Consider the following 12,025-nt stretch of genomic DNA (forward strand, 5'->3'; position numbering starts at 1 on the left):
GACCAGATATTTTTTAATTCAAAATTATCTAAAGATATTTCTCAGACTGATGAGACTCAGGGTATGCTGCAACTTTCACCCCAAGCGTCGCAACCCCTAACACCCGCCCAAGCGACGCCTTGTTCTTCAACGGCATCCACTTCATTCACCCTGCAGGACATGGCTGCAGTTATGTCATCCACTCTTGCAGAAGTGTTATCTAAATTGCCAGTGTTACAAGGCAAGCGTAGCAGGGCAGAAACTCATGTGGTCCCTGCGACTTCTGATGCCTTGATGGCTATCTCCGATGTACCCTCTCAGGGCTCTGAGTTGGGGGGTAGGGAGATCCTGTCCGACGGGAAACTATCTGACTCGGAGTGCTTTACCCCAGACAGATTTTGGATGTCATATCCTTCAGATTTAAACTTGAACACCTCCATTTGTTGCTGCGGGAGGTTTTGATGACTCTGGACGACTGTGACTCTATCGTGGTACCGCCAGAGAAATTCCAGCAAGCAACTTGTACTCTGAGGAAAAACAGGCCTCAACTTGATCTGAGAACTCCTCTCTGAAGAATCAAATGCACATCTTCATTCTTTGACCACCTCCAGCGGAGGCAACTTCAAGACTGAAGTACTGGTGAGGTGGGATGAGTTTTATAGAGTTCTTGGGTTTTGGAAATCTTTGCCGCCTCCTAGTGGTAGGAAAGAGCAATTCCAGGGAGAAATGGATTGTGGACTCTTCACCTGAATTAAATAAACTCTTAAGTTTGTAAGGTTGAAACAATTAGCACAATCTTGTCATCAATCCAACAAGGTCAATTCATGTCTATGATAGACTTCAAAATGCATGTCTTCATGTCCCTATTCACAAGGATCTTCATGAATTCCTAAGGTTTGCCTTCCTCATCAAACACCATCTGTTTGTTGCCCTTCTTTTTGGTCTGGCCACAGCTCTGAGCATCTTCACAAAGGTGTTGGGAATATTATTGGCAGTTGCCCCTTATCTGGACGACATCCTAGTTCAGGCTCCTCTAGCGATGGCGCCATACAATAAAGCTCTTATCCTTTTTACAGGATCATGGGTGAAAGATAATGTTCAAACAAGTCCATTATATTTAGTGAACAAGGCTGTTCTTTCTGGGATTTATCATAGACTGTTTTTTCTTTCTTCAGCTTCCAACTGTAGACCAGTATATGAAGTTAGTTGGTATTATGGTAGCGGCCTCGGATGCAGTTCCATTTGCCGCCTGCCTTACGGCCTCTCTAGCTGTCTATGCCGAAGCAATGGTCAAGGAATTAAATGCAGTTGGATCAGCAGATTGTTCTAGATTCCTCAGTCAGATAATCTCTCCCATGGTGGATTGAAAGTACATCTTTGGTTCTTGAGGTGTCTTATCTTCCACATTAATTGGCTATTGACACCTAAAATGCCAGTCTTTTGGGTTGGATTACTCTCTGGTGGTCTCGAAGCACGCAAGGAGTTTGGTCTCCTCTGGAACCAAGGTTGTTAATCAACATTCTGTTCCAAGCAACTCTTCGTGCTCTTCAGTCCTGGCCTCTGCACAAGATGGGAAACGTCCGTCCGTTTTTATTTGGACAATGTCACAGCCGTAGCATATATAAATCGTTCGGATACCTGCAGTCTTCTGGCAAAGCAGGATGTGTCCCAGATTCTGTTTTGGGCAAAATCGAACCAATGTCCCTTTTCATATTCCAAGAGTGAAGAACTGGCAAGTGGATTTTCTCAGGTGTCGTGCTGTTTATCTAGGAGAATTGTCTCTACACCAGGGGTCTGCCGGATGTGGATCTGATAGTTTCTCATTTGAATCACAAGCTGTCGGTGTACTGTACCTGAACCTTGGATCCAAGGGCGCAGTTGATAGATGCCTTAGTATGCCCATAGAACTTGCGTCTAGCCTATCCGTTCCTTGCATTTGTTTCTCGTCCAAAGGTTATACCCAGAATCAAATAATTCTGAAAGCCTCAGCATGGCCCCACAGAACATGGTATGCGGATCTGATTCAGATTTCTTCTTCTCGTCCATGGCTTCATACTCTTAAAGGGACACTGAACCCAATTTTTTTCTTTCGTGATTCAGATAAAGCATGACTTTTTAAGCAACTTTCTAATTTACTCCTATTATCAAATTTTCTTCATTCTCTTGGTATCTTTATTTATAATGCAAGAATGTAAGTTTACATGCCGGCCCATTTTTGGTGAACAACCTGGGTTGTTCTTGCTGATTGGTGGATAAATTCATCCACCAATAGAAAAGTGCCGTCCATAGTTCTAACCAAAAAAAAAAAAGCTTAGATGACTTCTTTTTCAAATAAAGATAGCAAGAGAACGAAGAAAAATTGATAGGAGTAAATCAGAAAGTTGCTAAAAAATTGCATGCTCTATCTGAATCACAAAAGAACACATTTGGGTTCAGTGTCCCTTTAATTTAAAATGTGGAAGTTGAACGCTTTATGAGAGTCTAGTCAAAATTAAACTTTTAACTATTCAGATAGGGCATTCCATTTTTTTTAACAACTTTCCAATTTACTTTTTTCATCAAATTTTGTTTTGTTCTCTTGATATACTTTGTTGAAAGCTAAACCAAGACAGGTATATATGTTCTTGAAGGCTGCCTCTTATCTTATTGCATTTTGACAGTTTTTCACATCTAGACAGTACTAGTTAATGTCTGCCATATAGATAATGTGCTCACTCTAGTGAAGTTATTTGAGTCAGCACTGATTTGACAGAAATGCAAGGCTGTCAAAAGAACTGAAATAAGTGATGAAAGATAGTCACAGATGGGGGAATTTTGGAATTTTTCATGTTGGTCATGCAACACTGGGGATTATCTTTTTAAATAATAAAAATTCTGGTGTAGACTATCACTTTTAAGTATTTTTTAAAAATGGATTCTTATAGTTCTGTAAGCTAAAATGAGGAAAGATTCAGCAAATACTTGAGAATAATGTTGAGGAATCGGTCACAAATTTGAAGTTACGCCGGGGCTGGATATTTCAACAAGACAACTACCAAAAACACTGCTCAAAATCTACTCTGGCATTTATGCAGAGGAACAACGTTCTGGAATGACCACCCCAGTCCCCAGACCTGAATATCATTGAAAATCTGTGAGGTTATTTGAAGCAGGCTGTCCATGCTCAGCAACCATCAAACTTAACTGAAATGGGGATGTTTTGCAAGGCGGAATGGTCCAAAATACCTTCATCCAGAATCCAGACACTCATTACAGGCTATAGGAAGCATCTAGAGGCTGTTATTTCTGCTAAAGGAGGCTCTACTAAATATTGATGCAATATTTCTGTTGGGATGCCCAAATTTATGCACCTGTCTAATTTTGTTTTGATGCATATTGCACATTTTCTTTTAATCCAATAAACCTCATTTCACTACTGAAATATTACTGTTTCCAGTTATTTCATAGATCAAAATGAAATTGCTGATCCAATTACCCAATTATTTATAAATGAAAATCATGGAAATTGTCAGGGGTGCCTAAACTTTTGCATACAACTGTGTGTGTGTGTGTACATGTGTGTGTGTGTGTATATGTATATATATATATGTGTATATATATATATATATATATATATATATATGTGTGTGTATATATATATATATATATATATATATATATATATATATATATATATATATATATATATATATATATATATATATATAAACAAAGGCTTGCACTCGCTGGACTTTTCAAAATAAGTGCCTTTACAATAAAGGCGCTTATTTTGAAAAGTCCAGCAAGTCCAAGCCGTTGTTCATGTATTTGATATTCACTTTTGCATGCACCCTGTCAAGTTGACGATGAAGTGAGAGTGCTCTCCATTTGCTTATTTATATATATATATATATATATATATATATATATATATATATATATATATATATATATATATATATATATATATATATAATGTATGTGTGTGTGTGCATTTATAAAATATATAGATATGGTGTGTGGAAGCACACCAATCCTCAAGGGGGCGCTCTCAATCAAAACAAATGTAACACAATGTAATAAGAACAACAATAACAATGTATATCTATATAAATATGTGTTTTTCATGTAATTGGCAAGAGTCCATGAGCTAGTGACATATGGGATATACAATCCTACCAGGAGGGGCAAAGTTTCCCAAACCTCAAAATGCCTATAAATACACCCCTCACCACACCCAAAATTTAGTTTTTTAAACTTTGCTTCCTATGGAGGTGGTGAAGTAAGTTTGTGCTAAGATTTCTACGTTGATATTCGCTTCTCAGCATTGTTGAAGCCCAATACCTCTCAGAGTACAGCGAATGTCAGAGGGACGTGAAGGGAGTATCACTTATTTGAATACGATGATTTCCCTAACGGGGGTCTATTTCATAGGTTCTCTGTTATCGGTCGTAGAGATTCATCTCCTACCTCCCTTTTCAGATCGACGATATACTCTCAATTCACCATTACCTCTACTAATAACTGTTTTAGTACTGGTTTGGCTATCTGCTATATGTGGATGGGTGTCTTTTGGTAAGTGTTTTTTATTACTTAAGACACCTCAGCTATGGTTTGACACTTTATGCATTTATATAAAGTTCTAAATATATGTATTTTACTTATATTTGCCATGATTCAGGTTCATGTATTTCCTTCAGCAGACTGTCAGTTTCATATTTGGGGAATTTAAACATTTTAAGAAATTTATTTCTTACCTGGGGTTTTAGTCTTTTTTTTCAATTGACTACTTCTTGCTATTGCGGGTATTAGGCTCGCGGATGCGTCAAATGCTAAACTTTATTGCGTCATTCTTGGGGCGAAATTTTTTTGGCGCGGAAAAAGACGTTTATGACGCAACTTCGTAATTTCCGGCGTCATACGTGACGCAGAGACCTTTCACACGGTGGCGTCATTAGTGACGCGAGTGTGTCATTTCCGATTATTTTTGCCGCCAAAAAAGTTTACGTTGCGTTGTGCGTCATACTTGGCGCCAAATTTTTTTTCATTATTTCAATACCCCATTGATGTTTGCCTCTTGCTTTTTTCTCTATCAGAGGCCTATGCTTTTGCATTTTTTCCCATTCCTGAAACTGTCATATAAGGAAATAGATAATTTTGCTTTATATGGTTTTTTTTTTTCTCTTATATTGAGCAAGATGTCTCAATCTGATCCTGCCTCAGAGGTTTCTGCTGGAACATTGCTGCCTGACATCGGTTCTACCAAAGCTAAGTGCATTTGTTGTAAAAGTGTAGAAATTATTCCATCAAATGTCATTTGTAATAGTTGTCATGATAAACTTTTACTTGCACATAGTGTTTCCATCAGTAATAGTACATTGCCAGTTGCAGTTCCTTCAACTTCTAATGTACATGATATACCTGTAAATTTCTAATGAATTTGTTTCTGATTCTATTTTGAAGGCTTTGTCTGCATTTCCACCTTCTAATAAACGTAAAAACACAATTTATGCTTACCTGATAAATGTATTTCTCTTGTGGTGTATCCAGTCCACGGATCATCCATTACTTGTGGGATATTCTCATTCCCAACAGGAAGTTGCAAGAGGACACCGACAGCAGAGCTGTTATATAGCTCCTCCCCTCACTACCATATCCAGTCATTTGACCGAAAACAAGCAGAGAAAGGAGAAACCATAGGGTGCAGTGGTGACTGTAGTTTAAATTTAAAAATTACCTGCCTTAAAATGACAGGGCGGGCCGTGGACTGGATACACCACAAGAGAAATACATTTATCAGGTAAGCATAAATTGTGTTTTCACTTGTAAGGTGTATCCAGTCCACGGATCATCCATTACTTGTGGGATACCAATACCAAAGCTAAAGTACACGGATGAAGGGAGGGACAAGGCAGGTACTTAAACGGAAGGTACCACTGCCTGTAAAACCTTTCTCCCAAAAATAGCCTCCGAAGAAGCAAAAGTATCACATTTGTAGAATTTTGAAAAAGTATGAAGCAAAGACCAAGTCTCCGCCTTGCAAATCTGTTCAACAGACGCCTCATTTTTAAAGGCCCAGGTGGAAGCCACAGCTCTAGTGGAATGAGCTGTAATCCTTTCAGGAGGCTGCTGTCCAGCAGTCTCATAGGCTAAGCGGATTATGCTTCTTAGCCAAAAAGGAAGAGAGGTTGCCGAAGCCTTTTGACCTCTCCTCTGACCAGAGTAAACAACAAACAAAGCAGATGTTTGTCGAAAATGTTTAGTAGCTTGTAAGTAAAACTTTAAAGCACGAACCACGTCCAGATTATGTAATAGACGTTCCTTCTTTGAAGATGGATTAGGACACAAGGATGGAACAACAATCTCTTGATTGATATTCTTGTTAGATACCACCTTAGGTAAAAACCCAGGTTTGGTACGCAGGACTACCTTATCCGTATAAAAAAATCAGATAAGGAGAATCACATTGTAAGGCAGATAACTCGGAGACTCTACGAGCCGAGGAAATAGCTACCAAGAAAAGAACTTTCCAAGATAAAAGTTTGATATCTATGGAATGAAGAGGTTCAAAAGGAACTCCTTGAAGAACCTTAAGAACCAAATTTAAGCTCCATGGCGGAGCAACGGGTCTAAACACAGGCTTGATTCTAACTAAAGCCTGACAAAATGCCTGAACGTCTGGAACATCTGCCAGACGCTTGTGCAAAAGAATAGACAGAGCAGAAATCTGTCCCTTTAAGGAACTAGCTGACATTCCTTTTTCCAAACCATCTTGGAGAAAGGATAATATCCTGGGAATCCTGACTTTACTCCATGAGTAACCCTTGGATTCACACCAATAAAGATATTTACGCCATATTTTATGATAAATTTTCCTGGTGACAGGCTTTCGTGCCTGTATTAAGGTATCAATGACTGACTCGGAGAAGCCACGCCTTGATAAAATCAGGCGTTCAATCTCCATGCAGTCAGTCTCAGAGAAATTAGATTTGGATGGTGGAAAAGACCCTGAAGTAGAAGGTCCTGTCTCAGAGGCAGAGTCCATGGTGGAAAGGATGACGTGGCCACTAGATCTGCATACCAGGTCCTGCGTGGCCACGCAGGCGCTATTAAAATCACTGATGCTCTCTCCTGCTTGATCTTGGCAATCAGTCGAGGAAACGGTGGAAACACATAAGCCAGGTTGAAAGACCAGGGCGCTGCTAGAGCATCTATCAGCGTCGCCTTGGGGTCCCTGGACCTGGATCCGTAACAAGGAAGCTTGGTGTTCTGTCGAGACGCCATGAGATCTAGCTCTGGTTTGCCCCAGCGATGAATCACTTGTGCAAACACCTCCGGGTGGAGTTCCCACTCCCCCGGATGAAAAGTCTGTCGACTTAGAAAATCTGCCTCCCAGTTCTCTACACCTGGGATATGGATAGCTTATAGGTGGCAAGAGTGAATCTCCGCCCAGCGAATTATCTTTGAGACGTCTAACATCGCTAGGGAACTTCTTGTTCCCCCTTGATGGTTGATGTAAGCCACAGTCGTGTCCGACTGAAATCTGATGAACCTCAGAGATGCTAACTGAGGCCAAGCTTGAAGAGCATTGAATATCGCTCTCAATTCCAGAATATTTATTGGAAGGAGTGACTCCTCCTGAGTCCAAGATCCCTGAGCCTTCAGGGAGTTCCAGACTGCACCCCAACCTAGAAGGCTGGCATCTGTCGTCACAATTGTCCAATCTGGCCTGCGAAAGGTCATACCTTTCGACAGATGGACCCGAGATAGCCACCAGAGAAGAGAATCCCTGGTCTCTTGATCCAGATTTAGTAGAGGGGACAAATCTGTGTAATCCCCGTTCCACTGACTGAGCATGCATAGTTGCAGCGGTCTGAGATGTAAGCGTGCAAACGGCACTATGTCCATTGCCGCTACCATTAAGCCGATTACTTCCATGCACTGAGCCACCGAAGGGCGCGGAATGGAATGAAGAATACGGCAGGAATTTAGAAGCTTTGATAACCTGGACTCCGTCAGGTAAATTTTCATTTCTATAGAATCTATCAGAGTCCCTAGAAAGGAAACTCTTGTGAGTGGGTAGAGAGAACTCTTTTCCTCGTTCACTTTCCACCCATGCGACCTCAGAAATGCCAGAACTATGTCCGTATGAGACTTGGCAATTTGGAAGTTTGACGCCTGTATCAGGATGTCGTCTAAATAAGGGGCCACTGATATGCCCCGCGGCCTTAGGACCGCCAGAAGCGACCCGAGAACCTTCGTGAAGATTCTTGGGGCTGTAGCTAATCCAAATTGAAGAGCTACAAACTGGTAATGCCTGTCCAGAAAGGCAAACCTGAGAAACCGATGATGATCTTTGTGTATCGGAATGTGAAGATAAGCATCCTTTAGATCCACTGTAGTCATATATTGACCCTCCTGGATCATAGGTAGGATGGTACGAATAGTTTCCATCTTGAATGATGGAACTCTGAGGAATTTGTTTAAGATCTTTAGATCCAAAATTGGTCTGAAGGTTCCCTCTTTTTTGGGAACCACAAACAGATTTGAGTAAAAACCCTGTCCTTGTTCCACTTTTGGAACTGGATGGATCACTCTCATAACTAGGAGGTCTCGTACACAGTGTAAGAATGCCTCTCTCTTTATCTGGTTTGCAGATAATTGTGAAAGGTGAAATCTCCCTTTTGGGGGAGAAGCTTTCAAGTCCAGAAGATATCCCTTGGATATAATTTCCAACGCCCAGGGATCCTGAGCATCTCTTGCCCACGCCTGGGCGAAGAGTGAAAGTCTGCCCCCCACTAGATCCGTTACCGGATAGGGGGCAGTTCCTTCATGCTGTCTTAGAGGCAGCAGCAGGTTTTTTGGCCTGCTTACCTTTGTTCCAGGTCTGGTTTGGCCTCCAGACCGTCTTGGACTGAGCAACAGTTCCCTCTTGTTTCGCATTAGAGGAAGTTGATGCCGCACCTGCCTTGAAGTTTCGAAAGGCACGAAAATTAGACTGTTTGGCCCTGGATTTGGACCTGTCCTGAGGAAGGGCATGACTTTTTCCTCCAGTGATATCAGCAATAATCTCCTTCAAACCAGGCCCGAATAGGGTCTGCCCCTTGAAGGGAATGTTAAGCAGCTTAGATTTTGAAGTCACGTCAGCTGACCATGATTTAAGCCATAGCGCCCTGTGCGCCTGTATAGCAAAACCAGAATTCTTAGCCGTTAGTTTAGTCAAATGAACAATGGCATCAGAAACAAAAGAATTGGCTAGCTTAAGTGCTCTAAGTTTGTCAAGTATTTCATCCAATGGAGTCGCTACCTGTAAAGCCTCTTCCAGAGACTCAAACCAGAACGCCGCAGCAGCAGTGACAGGAGAAATGCATGCAAGGGGCTGTAGGATAAAACCTTGTTGAATAAACATTTTCTTAAGGTAACCTTCTAATTTTTTATCCATTGGATCTGAAAAAGCACAACTGTCCTTGACAGGGATAGTAGGACGCTTTGCTAAAGTAGAAACTGCTCCCTCCACCTTAGGGACTGTCTGCCATAAGTCCCGTGTGGTGGCGTCTATAGGAAACATTTTTCTAAAAATAGGAGGGGGAGAGAACGGCACACCTGGTCTATCCCATTCCTTAGTAATAATTTCTGTAAACCTTTTAGGTATTGGAAAAACATCAGTACACACCGGCACTGCATAGTATTTATCCAGTCTACACAATTTCTCTGGCACTGCAATTGTGTCACAGTCATTCAGAGCAGCTAAAACCTCCTTGAGTAATACGCGGAGGTGTTCAAGCTTAAATGTAAATGTAGAAATATCAGAATCGGGTATCTTTCCTGAGTCAGAAACATCACCCACACACTGAAGCTCTCCTTCCTCAGCTTCAGCATATTGTGAGGCAGTATCAGACATGGTTCTTAAAGCGTTAGTATGCTCTGCATTTCGTCTAACCCCAGAGCTATCTCGCTTACCTCTAAATTCAGGTAGTCTGGCTAATACCACTGACAGTGTATTATCCATGACTGCCGCCATGTCTTGTAAAGTAAACGCTATGGGTGCCCTAGATGTACTTGGCGCCATTTGAGCGGGAGTCCCTTGAGCGGGAGTCAAAGGATCTGACACGTGGGGAGAGTTAGTCGGCATAACTTCCCCCTCGTTAGATTCCTCTGGTGATAAATTTTTTAAAGACAGAATATGATCTTTATTGCTTAGAGTGAAATCAGTACAATTGGTACACATTCTAAGAGGGGGTTCCACCATGGCTTTTAAACATAATGAACAAGGAGTTTCCTCTATGTCAGACATGTTTGTACAGACTAGCAATGAGACTAGCAAGCTTGGAAAACACTTTAAATCAAGTTAACAAGCAAATATAAAAAACGGTACTGTGCCTTTAAGAGAAACAAATTTTGTCAAAATTTGAAAAACTTAAAAAAGACAGTAAATCAAACGAAATTTTTCAGTGTATGTAATAGGCTAACAGAGCATTGCACCCACTTGCAAATGGATGATTAACCCCTTAGTTCAAAAAACGGATCAAAAAAACGACAGACGTTTTTTAACAGTCACAACAAACTGCCACAGCTCTACTGTGGCTCCTACCTTCCCCAATAAACGACTTTAGGCCCTTTAGAGATGTCCTGTAACCTTCAGGGAACTTCTGAGGAAAATTGGATGTCTGTCTGTAATTTTAACTGCGCAAAAAAGCGCTAAAATAGGCCCCTCTCACTCGTACTACAACAGTGGAAAGCTTCAGGAAACTGTTTCTAGGCAAAAATAAAGCCAGCCATGTGGAAAAAATTAGGCCCCAATAAAGTTTTATCACCAAGCATATATAAAAAACGATTAAACATGCCAGCAAACGTTTTATATAGCATTTTTATAAGGGTATTACCCCTGAGAGCAAACATGATACCAGTCATTATTAAATCATGTATTCAGGCTTAACTTACATTTATCAGGTATCGGCAGCATTTTCTAGCATTTCCAATTCTAGAAAAAAATTTAACTGCACATACCTCATAGCAGAGTAAACGGCAAGCCATTCTCCCTCTGAAGTTGCCTCTCTCCTCAGATATATGTGAGAACAGCAATGGATCTTAGTTACAACCTGCTAAGATCATAGAAAACTCAGGCAGATTCTTCTATCTCTGCCTGAGATAAAACAGTAAAACTCCGGTACCATTTAAATATAACAAACTTTTGATTGAAGAAAATAAACGAACTATTTTTCACCACTCTCTCTTACTACCTCCATGTGCGTTGAGAGTTGCAAGAGAATGACTGGATATGGTAGTGAGGGGAGGAGCTATATAACAGCTCTGCTGTGGGTGTCCTCTTGCAACTTCCTGTTGGGAATGAGAATATCCCACAAGTAATGGATGATCCGTGGACTGGATACACCTTACAAGAGAAAGGTCTTTTAAAACTTATCATTTAGCTGATGAAATTTCAAATGACCAGCAAAATAATAATTTATCCTCTTCTGATGAGGATCTATCTGATTCAGAAGATACTTCCTCAGACAGTGACACTGACAAATCTACTTATTTATTTAAAATAGAGTATATGCGTTCTTTATTAAAAGAAGTGTTAATTACTTTGGATATTGAGGTAACCAGTCCTATTGACGTTCAGTCTAATAAACGTTTAAATGCTGTTTTTAAACCTCCTGTGGCTTCCCCAGGGGTTTTTCCTATTCCTGAGGCTTTTTCTGATATGATTTCTAGGGAATGGAATAAGCCAGGTACTTCTTTTATTCCTTCTTCAAGGTTTAAAAAATTGTATCCTTTACCAGCAAAATCTATAGAGTTTTGGGAAAAAATCCCCAAAGTTGATGGGGCTATTTCTACTCTCGCTAAACGTACCACTATTCCTATGGAAGATATTACTTCCTTTAAGGATCCTTTAGATAGGAAGCTTGAATCTTATCTAAGGAAGGCCTATTTATATTCAGGTCATCTTCTCAGACCTGCTATTTCTTTGGCTGATGTTGCGGCTGCCTCAACTTTTTGGTTGGAGAATTTAGCGCAACGAGAATTGGATCCTGACATATCTAGCATAACTCGCTTACTGCAA

At 40.6% G+C, this 12,025-nt stretch overlaps 1 protein-coding gene across 1 annotated transcript in view; it reads left to right on the top strand.

Annotated features, from left to right (window-relative positions):
- Nucleotides 1–12,025, top strand: part of DDX4 (DEAD-box helicase 4) — a 110,606-nt gene that overhangs the window by 19,175 nt on the left and 79,406 nt on the right. The window lies entirely within an intron of this gene.

Source organism: Bombina bombina, chromosome 2 (genome assembly GCF_027579735.1).
Source record: "Bombina bombina isolate aBomBom1 chromosome 2, aBomBom1.pri, whole genome shotgun sequence".
NCBI classification, from domain to species: Eukaryota; Metazoa; Chordata; class Amphibia; order Anura; family Bombinatoridae; genus Bombina; species Bombina bombina.